This window comes from Zonotrichia leucophrys, chromosome 1 (genome assembly GCF_028769735.1).
Source record: "Zonotrichia leucophrys gambelii isolate GWCS_2022_RI chromosome 1, RI_Zleu_2.0, whole genome shotgun sequence".
In the NCBI taxonomy this organism is placed as follows: Eukaryota; Metazoa; Chordata; class Aves; order Passeriformes; family Passerellidae; genus Zonotrichia; species Zonotrichia leucophrys.
The window spans coordinates 34124468-34137790 of record NC_088169.1 but is presented as its reverse complement, the minus strand read 5'-3'; the positions used below and the strand labels follow the sequence as shown (position 1 = coordinate 34137790).

Here is a 13323-nt window from a genome sequence, read left to right as displayed (position 1 = left end):
ATAAGGAAAGCCTCTCTGTTCCTTCATGGTCAGACATCAAACCAGCACTTAAACTGTGACCTTCCCCTGCAAAGAAACTGCATAAATAAATAAAGCACCCAAGCTTTGCCCTTAGACCGCAAAAACACAAGGCTGGGAGCACAATCAAATGACAACTAATGAAGCAGCAGACACTAAAACACAGTAAACAAGACTTCATCACCTTCCTCCTCTGTGGCTGCAAATCCCATGGCAGCAACCAAATATGCCTTCTTCACTGAAGATGATATTTAATCATCTTGGTTGGAAAGGGTTGTGTTGGTTTTTTTTTTTTACTGCTATAAAGGAGAAACTTGTGTCAATCCTTTTCCAAAGTCATTCCTACTCAGTTATACAAAACACATGACAAACTCTGAGAAACAAGCAGAGAAACTTAGATCTTGGTGGAGTCAATGGGAATGAAAGCCACTGCCAAAACAAAGCCAGAAATTAGCAAAACATTTATCTGATGAATTTGTGATCCAAATTCCTAAATTACAAAACTGAGCTTATTTCTTTTTAAAATCTTCTGATGCAAATATATTGGGGAAGGGTGGGGGATTGCAAGACCAAGTTGCAAAGCACAAAAACTATTCTTTTTTAAAGTACCCACTGTCATAACAACTTACTGTCAAAAGGAAAAACCTTTACCAGAATTGTCTAAAATATTTAGATCTTTCTGTTTTCTTGTAGTTTATTAATGTAGGACTTCTACTACACAAATCTGTTGCCTTTACAGAGGCAAAAATTCTGATATTGCTTAGCAAGGGATAAAACTAGATTTGGACAGTTTCCCAGCCACGTCATTATGGATAGGCTTCCACCAGTTCCAAGAAGGACAGCAGGTAACACTGCCCTTCACAATACACTGGCATTAAAAATAAAAAGAGAGAAAACTTGCCTTAATAGGTTTGCTCCCTTAAGAGTTTTACATTACTTCTGCTTACCTGAAGCACAAAAACGTCAATAATCCTGCCAGACCTGGAAAGCTCAAAAGCAGAAGTAAACAAAGGAGCTGAGCTTTGTCTCCTTTGAGAATTGCCATCATGCAGTTAAATCCACAATTCTGACTGATTAAATCCCTGTGAACCTATAAGGGACCACAAACAGGCAGAGGTGACATAGAGCACCCTAATGTGACATTAAATCCTCTAAAAGATTAGATCTAAAGACACTTTGTTATGGCCAAAGGAATCTGGTACAGGAGTGAAGGTGGCTCAACTTGTCCAGCCCTTGTGCAAAGGCTGACACTAATGCCACTTCAGAATTTGGTGTACATGACCAGTCAGATCATTATAACAGAGTTACACCAGAGTAACACCTTCAAGCTGTTATGAAAGCTGACTTCTTTGACAGAATGAGCTTAGGATAGATTCCCTGAAATTATTTAAAGGGAGAAAAGAAAAATAGCATTTTGACAAAAAAATTATCTTAGAGTAGCAAATGGTTAAATACAAGTAACCACGATGCATTAAAATGTTTTAAAAGTTACTCCACTAAACCAATGCTTTGCCACTGTCTCACTTTTTCTAGCACTTCCTCCCAATATAAAAGCAACTTTGTTTTAAAACACTCTCACTATCTGTACCAAAGTAAATACAATTGTTGATGTGTGTCTTAGTTCAACATACAGACTTAACTTCCTTAACCAAGCAAAATTTACCTATGTACAGGCATAACACAGAAGGGTTTCTTGTTAAACACTAGCTAAATAGTCATCACACCAATATCAGCATTCACCAGGAAAAAAGTTTAATATCACAAATCCTTCTATTAATGAATTTTTAAAAATACAACTTAAATTTGCAGTGCATGATGCTTTTATACATACACATATGTAAACTCCCACAAATGTACCAGCCACAAAAAAAAAACCCAAAAAACCACTGATGAAGGAAAATGCCCCCTTTATCAGACTGAGCAAACTTACACCAAAAAAATCCCCAAACCAACAAGTCTGCCAAAATACTTTCAGGTTGACTGCTAACAATCTGGAAGTCCATACTGTCTGTAGTCTGGTAGAGGAGACAGATTTAATTTTACCTAGATGATTTATAGGGTCTCAAGAAAACTGTGAGACCCTATTCACTGGAAACACTGATTTCTCCAATAATAAGGAAAAAGTTGGAAAGTTAAGTCAAAAAGAAGAGAAGAGGGCCAAAGGGAGACTACAAAGCCATCAAAGACATGGATGGCTGAGAGAGGTAAGTAAAAACTACAAATCACATTCAACTTCTCATCTGCAAGTGAGGCTTTAGTTTTTCCCTTAAGTTTCTGCAGACTTTTTTTTCCAATTCTTATCCCATTAATACTTCAAAAATGGACTGATTCAGATGTAGAAATCAAGCACACAGAAGCGAACACAGAAAATAAAGTACTTCAATAATCTTAGAGAATGAAATGGCACCTGCAAAAGCTACTAAATTTCAGTAAATTCATGCACATCCCTGTTTGGTGTTACATATAGAGGCTTCTGCAAATCTACAAGTACAAGAAGATACCAAACAAAGGATCTAAGACAGCACTTAAGCCAGTTTAATCCACGCAATGGGAGTCACAGGGCTCTGACTGATACTGAGCTGATTGGCAGGAGTGTAAGCTTTCTAAGAACTTATGTACCACCTTCTCAAGTCTTATGGCATTTATAGAGGAAGAAAAATGAAAACATCATGCATCAGATCCATATGTATTCAGTTTTAAGTAACAGAGGGAAGACTACTAAGAATACTAAGTACTGAAACAAAGTTTAACATACTCTTTCTTGGAGCTCAGAGCAGAGCCCCATTTTCTACAGTATTATACCACAGATATTCTGTCCCTGTATAGGTGTGCAACCAAATAAAGGCAAGTCAGATCTCCATCAAAACTGCAGAAACACACAGGAATGTAACCTGTCAGTCACCAGCAAAATCTCATTCAGTTGCCATTTTAAGTAAACTCTTTGTACACTAGCTATCTACGTAAGTATTTGGATCAAAAATACGTTTACTACTAACTGCAGCAAACTTAGGCATCTGAAAAATACCTGAATAAAGAACAGCTTTCACAATTTTCATAAAATATTACTGGAAATTATAGTATGAATCATTAAAAAGTACAAAACTACAAGAACCAAAATGAAACCACTTGAATTTATGGATACCAGTTGCAAAGGGCATACAAAACCATTTTGCATCATTTCTATTTATATAAAAATACGGAATTATTTCTTCCCACGGGCTTTTTCATCTTTTTCTTCTTTGGCCCAAAAAAGTGAAGAAGCACTAACCAAACAAAGTGAAGAAAATTGGTATCTGTCATACAGACATAGTATTTTGAAAAAATATCTTCCTTACAAGAATCAGTACCATAAGTGAATTTTACTTTCTAGGTATGCCAACAGCCATTACAATACTGTTGTTCATAAACACGGACCTTACATTAAGATCAACTTTTTGGTTCCTCCCTCACTCCTAGCACATTCTGTTGCAGAGCTGCAAGCTCAAATTTGTCAAGCAAAATGCTTCACTTACTTCTTAAGATTGCTCATTTCATGCTACAATGGAAATGATTACATTGTTAACATAAGGAAGACTGCAACTTCATTATCAGGTTTAAGTATCTCTCTTTCAGTTACTTAAATGACAAGCAATTTGATTTTTGTAAAAGAAACACAACTGCTCTTGAATTAGGCCCAAGCTGAAGAGATGCTGGAACTCCCCCAAACAAGGTTAAGGATGTCAAAGCATAGCAGCAATGCTGACAAGCAGTACCCCTTCCTTTTCCAGTGCTCTGGTCAGCAGTTCTTGAAAAAAAAAAAAAGCTACCATAAAAAGCTGTTATGTGCTTGAAATGAGCATTTTTATCCTCTCTCCTATCAAACAACATCTAACAAGTTTACATTGCACTGCAGAGTAATCACTCGTTATCACTGTTTCAGTCACTATTTTCCTGCTGGGAAAAGAGTCTATTAGTATGAAAGCAGGAAGAAGAGCACCACTTTACTACTGCTCTTTCTATCCAAGTATTATTAAAAGTGGGAGAGGTATTAGTCCTACCTCTCTGCTGAGGCTCCTCCTGGCCAGATAATTGCTGAGCCTTACACTTTCCTGTGTGTTCCCAATACACTCACACACTGAGTATTTCAGCTCCACAAGGTCCTCGGTTGGCTTGCTTTTTCATTAAAGTCAAAGCCTGTATAGGACACAGACACTATTTCCTATGATAAATCCTCTACAGCCACTTTCATATCAAAGCTTGCAAATTAACACTGAAAAAATATTTAATAAGTACTAGCAGTTAAAAGCAGAACAAATAAAGAGAATTAAACACAAGGAATCCCACTAGGGACATTTGTTTCCTCCCTTGACAGGGTAGACATTTCTCCTATACACTTTTGTATCCAGCAGCTCAAGATGTCACGTTTTCTGACTTGTCAGCAGATAGAAAATACTACCTTTTTATTCTGCTATACTTGATATGTAGGGGAAGATTTAAATATTTGCACACTAAAAGAAATTTTCTCAATACCACCACAGTCCATAGAGGAATCATTATTTAAAAACTGTCTGGTCTGTTAAACCAAGACTTAGATTTTTTAAGTACAAACAAAAGCTCATAGTTCAGTTATGGTTTTCAAGGGCTTGTGAACAGCCACATTACTGTAGCTCTTGTCTAGAACAGTAAATCCATCATTTATCTACAGATTTAAACAATTTCAGTCATTCAATATTACATAATAAACTATATAGCATAATTAAAAGACAACACCCAGGCAGAACTTCTCCTATGCAGTTCTCCTCTCATTATTTTGTCATCAACCCAACAACATATTCCAAAATAAGAACTACCTGAAAATAAAAATCAGCTTGGAAAACTCTCCATAACACAGTCAAACAAAATTACCTAGTTACAATAAATATTCCTGGTCAGTTGTTTCACTTTGCAGCTCCTGGTGCGTGGGGTATCACCCCTCCCTTTGGAGGATCTCAGGCATCCCAGCCTTGACTCACCCACTGCACTACGCTAACTCTCGGAGGCTGTTGGACTTGCTGTGCACCAAAACCACTTGTGCAGGCATGAAACTGCTCTTTAAGACATGAGCAAGAGCCTGAGCCTTTCACCAGCAAAGGCTATCAACAATCAGGAGCTTTAAGCACGTAAGACAAACCCTCAGAAAATATTCAGAAGTAACTTTTTAGAGCGAGGTAGGAAAAAAGGAAGAAGGAAGGAAAGGGGGCTGCAGGAAGCCCAGAACAGTAGATTAGCAAAATAATACAAAATTCCCCCAAGACTGTGTGACAAACATATTCAGTTTAGCAACCAGTCAGGCATGTGGCACAAACCTGTTTTTTTAACATCTCCTAGAGCTCTAATTAAAACACAAAGAGACATTAACGACACAATTTGTTATGTTCACCATTCAATTCAATGATGAGGAAGCACAGCTCTTTAAGCTAATGCTGTAACAGGTGTACTTTGAAGAAGAAAAGCACTCCAAAGTTTTCAAACAAAGTTTAACAAGCCAAGGCAAGCATTCCAGTATTTAATCCAGCAGAAAGTTATAACAAATAGCATCAGCAGTCACGAGCTTATCCTCCCACCTTCTCCTGCTTCTCTGAAGAGGGCGACTAAGCAAGTGCCAGTGGAGCCTCCGCAGTCATGCTCACAGCTCAGGGTCTCTTCCATTCCTTTAAATCCAAGCAAAGCCTGCATTATTGCTCTACAAATGCAGGAGCATTCCTAGGGTCCAAGATCGCGCATCCCAGACTGCTCTAATCCCTAAATTCGTGGTCTCCTACACACTGAAATAAGATATTACATGTTGGAAGAGTTCAGATGTCATCCAGAAAAGGGTAACTTGGAAGCAAATTAATAAGAAAGAGTGAACAGCCCAGGGAAACAGGGAGGTGCTTGTTAATTACATCAGCATCTTTCCACAGAAAGCAACACCCAGTTTGTCACATTACATTTCTGAAACTTATTTACCAGATGCTTTCTTGTAGTCAAAATAAGTTGAAGTATCAATAAAAATAGTACCTATAGACAAATTTTTTAGGGGTTTATTAGACATGCAGCTGTAGCTGAAAAATAGCATTAAAAAAAGTACTTTTAAAGTGACAGGTGTAATTGATCATTTAACATGAATAAATATAAAAGAAATCAATTTTCAAATTGAAACACTATCCTTTTTATTAGCAGCATTAGATTAAAATAAGCTATGTGTTAAAATGTAAAATTTCATACAGTTATCTCACTTTTCAGAGGTGCCATCAAGCCCTCCAGATCTCCAGCATCTCCCACTCCCACCTGACCCAGCCTCCACCAGCATAAAACCTGCCAGGGCCTTGACATAACATTTTGTACATCAGCTCTTCAAGATGCAAATAGCATCTGTTGGCTTCCATTACATAAATACCCCCGATAAGAGCTATTATTAACTTGTTAGTTTCCATTTTAAGTAAAGTATGTAAAAATTGCATTTATGTCTCCAATTACATGAAGCCTTGAACATTACAGGCACTTCAAATCTTCAGAAAAGGGAAACACCACACAATGTCAGAGGCTCCCCTCTCTGTAGAATTCAAAAGCCCCCAAGCTCCCTTAGCTATAGCTCCCACAAAAATTGTGGGAGTGGAGAGATTAAGCAACATGCGCAAACAGCAAGTTTTGGCTCAGCCCATTTCTGTCCATAAAGAAAGAAGTCACCAACTAAAACACAACACTACCACTGATCTAGACAAAACAGTAAATTTTTGGTTATAAATGCACTGAGAGAATTATACCTATACTTAACCAAATATTAACTTTTACATTTTGGTTGAATACAACATTCTTTGCTATCAAATTACCTGGTATTTTCTGAAGAGTGGTCATAACATTACACCATCAGACCCATTCGAGTAATAGCCCCCCAAAGCACATACTAACTTTTGAAGGAGACTTCTAGGGACTAAAGGAGGAAGACAAACCACAGAAACAGATGTTTACATGACATTTCCATCCATGGATGATAAAAGATGCACAACAGAAATGGGTGCACATTCCTTCTCCAGATGCATCCCATGTCTTGCCAAGCTAACCAAAAATATGCAGGCACCATGCCCTGCTTCTCACCCACTGGGGCATGATAGTCAGAAATTAATTACAAAGATTAAAATAAGCTACCTAAATAGACCACAAGGAACACTGCAGGAGTGTTTCAAACTCAAGTCAGCTTGTGCAGGGTTTAGTTTCACTTCTCCCCATCAAGTCTACCAAATCCAGCCATTTTCACCATAGCCTTGGACACTTGCCAACAACTTGCCAGGAGCTGAGGTCACCAGCCAAGCCATCCCCCAGGCCAGCTGCAGCAAGCTCTTGGGGAAAATGCTCTACAGCATTCAGCATGTGGGAGCTACTGCAGTGACCACACACACGTCTTTGCCCGTGTGTATATACATAGAGAAATGTACAGGGAAAAATAATACTCAATTGTAGCTAAGAAGGCGTCATATAAATTCTTCTCCATAAGTGAATTATCCAGGTCTGTTAAAAGTATGCACATATTTTAAAAATCAAAATTAAAGCCCACAACAATCCCAGGTATCCCAATAAATCCTAAACACAAACTTCCTGATTTTCTACTGCTGAGAGGAAGTGCACAGAACCACAGAGAAGAAAACAGCTGGGTTTATTCTAACACTACACTGAGATCTATCTATCCCAGGCTCTTACATTCACAGTGGATTTTCATGGTTTTAATGAGATCCCAAAAGAACACGCATCCTTGCCAATAAATGCCACTGCATATGTTCCTACATCAGTTCTCTAGCAAACCTTTCTGGGTATCTGCTACGTGTACATAACACAAATATAACAAAAAAAGACCTACAGTCAGACCCAATTCAGAGGAATTTTTGCCACTGGGGGAGGGCGGCTTGCTCTGTAAGAGGAACCTAGAAAGAGGAAACATCAAAGGAGGGACAGGTAACAGAAACAGTTCTGCTATTTTGATTACTTTTACTGCATCTAAAGTCCAACTTTTGCAAATAAACCTTTCAAGTTCTCCTCCTCTCTGCAATAAAACCAGGGCATGTCACGTCTAGTCTGAAAAGAGGTCAGACATTCAATTAAAAAAGAAAAACAAAACAACACAAACTTTAGATCCTAAAAGTACTAATTTGCTTTTACTTTGAAAAGGTCAGAGACTTCTAATTGCATTTTCTCCCATTGGTAAGTGCAGGTAAAGACTTTTCTGATGTCTCCTTAAGGAACTCTGTGGCAAGCTGGAATGTTACGCAAATGTGCCTTCATCCAGGTCGACCTTTCCAGCCTAAGGCTCTCACACTTTTCAAGGCAGCTCTCTAACCATCACTAAGATGCAGTCTCACTGTGTAGAGATGAGCAGGTGTGCTCAAGATCCCCTACAGAACAGCCCATAACAAGCACCAACCTGATGTAAAAAGTCGGCTGCTGATCATGCATCTTGCAAGCATCAGGACAAAATACATTTTTCTTAATCTTTCAGTTTTAGGGCAAAGGCTCTTTTATATTATCAGAGAAGCACAACAGCTTTCAAGTATCTAGTGTGTAGTAATTGAAGGCTTTCTTATCATACTTGGATGTTGTCTTCAGCATCCCTTTTCTCCTGAACATGAAAAAAACCATTGGGCTTCGAAGCACAGTGCAAAGTGAGTGATATTTTAATAAAAATACATAGCTGCTCGTTATAACAATTGCAAACAATAGCTGAACTCCTCAAGTAACTACAAGTGATTTTTTAAAATCACTCTAGTTAAAACACAGAAAAAAGTGGTGTTTATTTGCCTAGTAACATGCATTTTAGGGTGCCCTGTACCAAATTCTCCCATTAATCATCCCATTATTATTTGCAAGAATAAATACTTTTACTACATCCCCAGCCGCTAACCACACCGATCGCGGCACATCCATAGAACGAAGCCATGCCTTTGCAGAAACATGAACAGCATTAAAGCGAACAGCATTCAAAGGAGGAAGGTTTGATCTGGGGAAGTGAAGCCGGGACCTTTCCGCTCCTCTGCCTGCAGGCACAGGGGGCACCGGGGGGCCACCCGCCCCCGCCGCTCGGGAAAAAACTTACCTTGGCGGCGCGGCGGGGCGGGCTGCGCTAGCGCTTCATTGTCAAACTCAGTTCTAGCAAGTTCCTCGACATACCGGCGGAGCGGTGCTCGGCGGCGGACAAGCGCCCGGCTGTCTGTCTGTCTGCCCGCCCGCCAGCCACGCCCAGCCGCGCTCCGCAGGGCCCCGCCGGCTCGGGCACCGCCGGGTCGCCGCCTCTCCGGGCTGCGGCGAACAAAAGGGCGCTTGGCCGGAGGTCGCCCGGCTCTTGCCGCCCCCCGCGGGTGCAGCGCCCGCCCGGCTCCAGAGCCGCCGTAACTTTTCCCTCCGGACGCGGCCGGGGCCGCAGCGCCCACACCGGACGGGCTGCCCGCCGCGCCATGCCGCCCGCCCGCCCGCCGCCCCCGGCGCGGCAACGCGCGCTCTCCGCCGCTTCCCACATACCCGCAGCGCCCGCCGCCTCTCCGCGCTCGCCGCCGCTTCCTCCTCCTCCTCCCTCCTGCCCGGCCTTGGCGCCAAACGCCGCCGCCGCAGGCCCGGCGCCTCCCCCGCACAGGCCCGGCGCGGCGGCCCCGGCGCCCGCCCCCCGCCCCGCCTCCATGCGGGCAGCCCGGGCCGCGCTCACCTCCCGCCGCCGGGCCCGGCCCGGCGCGCCGCCGCCTCCTCCTCCTGCTCCTGCCCTGCTCGCTGCCGTGGGCGGCCGCGGACCGTCAGGGCTGGCGCTCCCGCCGCGGCGGCGGCTCCTGCTGCGGGTGCTGCTGGTGCCGTCCCGCGCCGGCGCGCATCGCCCCCGCCCGCCCGCCCGGGCCCGTGGCCGGCGGCGGCTCCCGCCCTGCGTGCCGGCTGCTCGGCGCGCCCGCAGCCCGGCCCGCTCCTCCTCCGGCGGCGGCGGCCGCACAAGAGCCCTATTGTATTATTGACACTGCTGGGCTCCAGGCCCCGCCTCTTCCCCTTCCCTCCCTGCCCGCGCCGGGCCTTCCTGCCAGCTGCGCCGGCAGAGCCGCCCCCCGCCCGGAGAGCGAGCGGGAAGCGCACGGCGGGGAAGGAAGAAGGGCAGCGTGTCTGGTGAAGGTGTGGAGCGCATGTCCTGCGAGGAGCGGCTGAGGGAGCTGCGGGTGTTCAGCCTGCAGAAGAGGAGGCTCAGGGTTGACCTTATCACTTTCTACAACCACGAAAGGAGGCTGTAGCCTGGTGGGGGTCAACATCTTCTCCCAGGCAACCAGTGACAGGACAAGAGGTCATAGTCTAAAACTATGGACCGGAGTTTTAGGTCGGACATGAGGAAGAATTTTTCCACAGAAAGGGCGATTAGATATTGGAATGGGCTGCCCAGGGAGATAGTGCAGTCACCGTCCCTGGAGATGTTCAAGAAAAGACTGGATGTGGCTCTCAGTGTCATGGTCTAGTTGACATAGTAGAGTTTGGTCATGGGTTGGACTCGGTGCTCCCAGGGGTCTTTCCAACCTAAGTCATTCTGTGGTTCTGTGAAGGGGCTGGAAGGGAAGGTCACCGTCTTAGCCCTTCCAGTGGGTGTCAGGGTCTGAGGGGAGAGAACCATACCTGAAACCAGATGAGAGACAGGAGCTGGCTCCTGCCGTTCCCACGTGTTACTTTTCCCTTTGCCACTTCAGAAGATGAGCCAAGGGGTAGTGCCTGGTATGCATCCCTGAAGCCACTGGCTACCAAGACTCAGCTTTGGACTGGGCAGCTGGTGGCAGCGATGGAGGTGGCCAGGCACCTCACCACATCCCTTTTACCTTCCAGCAGCTTCTGAGGGCACAATGCACCCATCTCAGCCCAGTCCAGCATTAAACTGGGAACTTAGTGGCACAATTTGTAAAATAAGGAGCATCAAGTTTTTCTTAAGGCAGCTTTTAGCCAGTTATCAGTGTTAATCATTCAGCCTTTGGCATTGAAACAACATTGGATAGAAAGCACAGTAGGAAGCATCAGAATAAAGGAAACAGTGGCAAAAATTCAGCAAACCTCCTCCGTTGTTACGCCCCACACCCACACTCATTTCCCATACTGCTATTACCAAGTATCGCTTGCGTCAAACCCTCTGGAAACCCCTTTTGCCTTCCTTAGCAGAAGGACTGCTGCAAAGAGTCTTAGCTGGAGATCATCCTTCAGCTGCTGCAGTCCCATTTCTCCATGCACACAGTAACTGAGGCATGGAAGGGCTATGGAAACTCAGCAGAGAAAGAAATGGAACCTGGGGACTCAGATGTGGGGTACAGGCCTTCTCCTGAGGCCAGGCACAGAAAAGAAACAGCAAGACTATAATAAGGAGTACAAAGGAGAAAAAGGAAGAGATAAGCAGCAAGCATGGAAAGGATAGTTTGGCATGCCTGAGCTGCATTTCTACAATGTTTTCTGACAGCAGCTGAAAGATGAAGAGAAACAGATCATCAGAAGAGAGGCACTGTTTCAGCCAAATGTTCCATCTCGCTCAGCCTAGCCTCCCACCTGCTCTACCGAGTCACGGGCACCTCGCACTGATTTCCTCTTGGCCCATGTGGGCATCCACAGTAAGATACTTCCCCTGAGTGCTCTTCAAGTACTTAATCACATTTCCCAAACAGTATGTTGAGCGTTGTTTAGTAACCCTCAGCAAATCACTTCTCCAATACTTGTCCAAGTCAGCTCTTACTGAATTCTTGTGGGCTTCTGACTGTAAATCACTGCTGGCAAGGGCTTCCATGCATCTACTACCTGCTTCAAAATTAAAAAAAAAAAAAAAGTCTTTTTTCTTTGAAATAACTGGTTCATATTCCTGAGTGTAATATGAGGCATAGCTTTCTACAAATGCAGTTAGACCACAACTAAACAGCAATGCTGACACGTATGACTTCCTTCACACACCAGCAATCACCTCATTTGCCTTCAGTTCATTTACCTGCCAGAAAAGCACTCTGAGCATCTTCAGAAAACCACAATATCGAGTAAAACACCAAGAATGCTGCCCTTACCACTGCCACTTGTGGAATCCTTTATATCAAACCAGGTGGAGCAGGCAGCAAGGCAAGCAATATTAAATTCAAGACAAGAGATTTGAAAACCCAAATGAAGGGAATTCAGAGTGATAAAACCAAGTTCATGTACTAAAGACCTGTTTTCTTATCATAAAAGAAATAAAGTCTGATTGAGTTAAACTGAACAAAAACCATTTTCAAGTACCAATATCTTCCGTTAGGATTTCAGAGCAATTTATATTTTTTCTGTGTCCATGAAACCTGCTAAGTAGAGTATACTCACACCACACACACACCCACATATAGTGTTTAAAGTATCCATCATTCTGAAGGACAATAAAGAATGTATATTCCCATCAGTGAAGGAAACATCCTTACAAGAAGTTTCCTGACACATTACTTTATATATGAGTGACCTCATCAGGAGCAGATGCAGCCCAACCCAGGAAAGGTGTTAAGCAGCTATCTTCATTTCCCATGTCTGGAATCTCACACTCCTCCCTACACTGGCTGTTCCATGTCAAGAGAAAAAGGCATCCAAGCTTCTAATTCTGTAATAAATCTACAACTGTACATGGTGGGCTCATAGCCAAAAGATAAGTGACATAGGAAAACCCATATCAGAAAGTCTGTGGGGCTACAAATTTCAATAAATGCTTTACATTCATTGTGTATTTCTATAGGAACATCAAGCAAGATGAATAAATAGGAAGCAGATTGTACACTTTTGTTCCTTTTGAAGATGTATGCAACACAGTTTCTACATTTGCTCACAAAAGGATGAACTACAGATGCTCTTATGCACCTAGAGAATATAAGGAATTTACAAAGCCAGATGTTAACATGTTGATAAAATGTAACACAAGCAGGAAGTCTTCCCAAAGGAAGGATGATCTGGAAACTAGAAGAGGTATGATCAGGGTAAAATAATGTATGCACATATACCATACCCAAGTTGAACCCAGTCCTAACTCAGCTGTACAAAAGCTGCCTGTGGTATATTAGGATATTAAGAAAGTTACACTGAAGTAGCATTTAACATTTGAGAAGATGGTCACCCAGTTTGACATGGATCTGAGCCACAAAAGAAGCACCTCTAACTGAAATACCTAGAAGCACTCCAGTAAATTTGAATAACAAGTATTTTTTTATACTGCATCTGCTATCACTGATCAGATGCCAGAGAAGAAAAAGACAACAAGTATGTCACAGAGGAGTAGTTGGGGGAAATAAGCATTAGAAAGACCTGGGAAATTAAATCAAACCCCTT

General features: G+C 43.0%; 1 protein-coding gene across 4 annotated transcripts in view; it reads right to left on the bottom strand.

Annotated features, from left to right (window-relative positions):
- Positions 1–9850, bottom strand: part of JADE3 (jade family PHD finger 3) — a 64127-nt gene extending 54277 nt beyond the window's left edge. For 2 of the 4 annotated variants that reach the window (XM_064711552.1, XM_064711572.1), the window contains exon 1: positions 9704–9850. The gene's annotated coding sequence lies outside the window, so the exon portion shown is untranslated. Of the gene's footprint in view, positions 1–9522; positions 9554–9703 lie in introns of those variants that run through there. The other 2 variants (XM_064711562.1, XM_064711543.1) reach the window with 2 other exon arrangements.
- Positions 9851–13323: the final 3473 nt, after the last annotated feature.